General features: G+C 40.0%; 1 long non-coding RNA gene across 1 annotated transcript; it reads left to right on the top strand.

Annotated features, from left to right (window-relative positions):
• Positions 1 to 1,498: 1,498 nt before the first annotated feature.
• LOC138925296 (uncharacterized) lies at positions 1,499 to 2,510 on the top strand. Its single transcript, XR_011441231.1, has 2 exons — positions 1,499 to 1,701; positions 2,205 to 2,510. It is a non-coding gene; the product is annotated as an uncharacterized lncRNA (long non-coding RNA).
• Positions 2,511 to 3,922: the final 1,412 nt, after the last annotated feature.

Below are 3,922 nucleotides of genomic sequence, written 5' to 3' on the forward strand. Positions count from 1 at the left end.
GGAAATTTTCATTCTCCCCCAGTTCACTGAGAGCTCTCCCATGACACTTCAATATGTTTGACTATAACTCAACATTACTCTATTCCAAAATAGTAGCATCCCATTTTTTTTACAAAAGAACCAACTGTGAATATGGAGGTTGACAGCATAGAGGGGATATTCATGAGGCTTTCATTTACAAATAACAATAATGTCAACAATGGCCTTCTTCTCTCTGCTTTTCCCCACTTGCTGACCTCTCTCTTCTTCCAAAACAATAGAACAACCAAAAGTGAGTGAGCCAAACAAGGCTAAACCAGCTCTTGCAGTAGGATGAACACACGCTTGGGAAAAGATGTCATCTTCCCTAGAGATACAATGTACCATTCTTCAAACTTGAGGAAAGGGGAGAAAACTTCTGGAAAACCAACTCTTTAATTTCATCCTATATTTCCAAAGTGAAAAAAAAATGATGAAGGATTTAATTTATTTTTGACAAATGCTGATGAGAAATAACTAAATCAACATTAGGAAAAGTGAAAAGGGAAAGGAAAATCGTTCTTACAGTGGCCTCTATTTTCCTCTCCCCTTTCTTTACCTTCCTAGAGCAGAGCCTCCCTTGCCACTGTTCCACAGCACTCTGCCATGCCACAGGTGGGCTGAAGGTCGGCCCTGAGCCTGAGCCCCTTCTTCGTGGCCACATGAGGACTGGGGAAGCCAAAGCTGTTCATCTTTTATGCAGTTATATTTGTTAAGTTTCCCTAGCCTGCCTACAAATATCATTTTTGACAAATACCATTACAAGGTAAAAGTTAAAAAGAACTTGCCTGTGGGAATCCTACTTCAGCCTTCTCCACGGGACAGCCCATACTAATCTAGCCATTTCTCTCTCTCTTTCTGTGCGTGTGTGTGTTAGCTCTCAGAATTAATCTAAACATTCCTAACATTCCTTGAGGGCAGCGAATCAGTATTATAAAATTTCACAACTCCACAGTGCATAGTACACTGCTCCACTCATAGTAAAATCTCGGTAATAAAATGCTGGTTGATATAAGTCCATGTTGTGTTGAAATGAATACTGCAGGACACACCACCCCCTCATTCACCTGAGCCAGTGCTCGGACCAGTACAGATGAGGGAAAGATTCTTACTGTCAGCATTTAAGCCACATTCTGTATGCTGACCAAAGTTCCAGAAAAGACTGTATTCAGTGTTTCCAATTGTGTAAACAATGACTGGCGTAATAATATTTTATTAGACAAGTAAAAGAAAGTGTTGGTATGTAAGATACAACTCAAATTGCTGGCCAGACAGCTGGAAGCTTGTTGCTGGTCCTCAAAATTGCTGTAAAATTTTTTCCATGTATAAATTTTTAGAAATCTATTCCTTTGGTTTTAAGTTACACAGTCTGTGGGTTCCCCCTGCTGGCTCTTTAACTACTAGAATCAGAAGCTAAAAGGACTTACAACACCTGGACACTGAGAACCAACTCCAGGGATACGAAAGGTATCAGAATGGTGCCTGATTCTGGAAGATTCTGCTTCAGAAGGGCAGAGAGATATGAAGATAGGGCTAAGTCTATTTAAGCCAAGAACCAGTGAGACGCAGCCCATTCTGTTGGATATGTTCATCCACTTAATGTTTCTATGAATTGGTTGCCAGTATTTAAAATCTAGATTTCTAGTTTCCCTTGAAAGGCTGCCCACATTCCCCGTGGCTGTGGTAAGTCATGTCTGACCTGCTTAAGGGGAGATGTCCACCAGAGTTTGCCACAGTTACAAGTCGGTATTCCCTGTGCTGACCAACACTGACCTGATGTCAGTTGCCTCTTATCATCAGGCATGAGCAGTTATTTTTCATATACTTGGCCCATTTCACTCATTATTGTTTTGTGCTCAGATTCCACCAGGTATCTGGAATTCTGCTTTGACACAGAATTCAAGAACCACTTTCTCTAAAAAACTACCGTTGATTCCTCCACATTCTCACAGCTCAACCCCTTCAAGCCAAATGTTTTGTTATTTTGACATAAGAAGGGCTAACAAGCCTGGGAAATAGTACACTAGAGAAACTGTAATTTAGGACCTAATTGCTTATAAGACAGCTCTTATCACTTGGAGTTCAAGCAGGAGAAGAGTGCACAGAGAGAGTTCTCTTTATGAAGAAAAACGATCAAAAGAACATAGTGTAGAGTTACTGTTTCATTTCTGAATCCATTTCTACAGCTGCAGCAAAGGAAGAGAGAGAGCAGCACCCAGAAAACTTTCTCAGTCAAATGGAAGAAAAAATGCACTGTGACTGAGACACGGATGAAAGGAATGTTTGAGGTCTTTCAAGAAAAGACCATATAATCTTATCAAGACCTGCCCAAGACAGGCTGCAATGTGGGAAACCCAGACCTCCTTTTCCACTGCACTTGGATACAATGCAAACCCTTATTTGGTCTGTTATTATGTGCCCCTGAGAAACCTGAGCCTGCCATCTGGGCTCGCTGCTCCTTGATAATAAACATTCCAAGTGCTGACGAGTCATCAAAGCGGTTGTTAGGTTTACTTTGCTTATATATTTGGCATGAAATGTGTTGTTTGGGGTTTTTTTAACTTTTATCTTTTTTTTTTTTTTTTTTTTTTAGTACTACAACAGTTAAATAACGGTTTTCTGGGAACGTTCCATTATAAAGCCCTCTCATCAAGCTCAGTGTCTTTCCTTCATGCACCTCTCACTCCAAATACCTCATTTCCCACATCTCAGAAGTTCTTTTACTAAGAGAGAACAAAATGGAGCAATACAAAGATTCCTGCCTGAGAGTCAGGATATCTGGGTCCAAAGCACATCTCTTTCACTGACAAGTTTGTGGGCTGGTTTCTCTCCCTGGCAAAATATACAGAGTTTGGAACACAGGAGATGAATTTTTTGTTCTTTTGTTGACTACTACATAATTAGACATCTATGTGCATGTGCTTGCCTAGTTTAATATTTTTAACTGAAAACAAAAGTGAGTCAAAGGGCCCTCAGTTGGTGTACAAGTATTGCACGTGACCCAAACATGAGTAAAGTGTATATGGAGGCCTTATCACGTCTTTCCTTTTGGCAGGAATCTTTCATAGGGGTCCTCTCTTATTTTCTGATGAAATGTTAGTGAAATGAAAGCTGAACAGCTCAAACTATATAATGAATTACTATCAGCATTAAATAAAATGACTCACTGATCCAAGCCAGTTAGTCTGATACCCAGGCAATTAGTCTCACAGAGAAACAGACGGCTAGGTCCCAATGGCTCAAAAGATCATGAGTGATAATCATGTTTGAAACAAAAGTTCTAAAAGTCCCATGGGCCACGTAGGCCATATGTGACTCATGGGGTGGAGAGTAGGTGCCAGGCGTTAGATAATCATTGGTATCTCTTGACATTCACCCTTCCTGGTCCCTCTTGTTAAAGTAGTATTTTTCAAAGGGTGGTTCACGGGATTCACTTAATGTTCTGAAGAAAAACAAGAGGTACAGAGGGAGATTAGGGAGGTTCCTTATTTATTTAAGATATGCTGAATTGAATATAAATGTTTGTAAAAAGGAATTCTTCTCAGAGTCTTTAATATACCATAGAGCAGGAGAATTTGCTGCTCTGAAATATGTCTCTTTGGCTTGATTATTTTTAAGAACAAAAGATTCAGGAAGAAACTTTGACCTCCCCCCAATTGCCTAAAAGAATTTAAGATATAAGGCCTGTTCCAGGAAGGAGCTATCACCATAGATAACTACAGCATAACATGAACTAGGTGTGGCACACAAGGCCCATTTGATCAAAGTCCTCTCCATGTCCCAATGTCTTTGCAAAGCATGGAAAACATTTGTTTACCAAACAGTTGCTTTTCCATCTCCATGTGAGTTGCCTTCTTTCCTTTGAATTTCAAAACCACTACCCTCAACATCATCCTTTGTCTTT

Source organism: Equus caballus, chromosome 7 (assembly GCF_041296265.1).
Source record: "Equus caballus isolate H_3958 breed thoroughbred chromosome 7, TB-T2T, whole genome shotgun sequence".
NCBI lineage: Eukaryota > Metazoa > Chordata > Mammalia > Perissodactyla > Equidae > Equus > Equus caballus.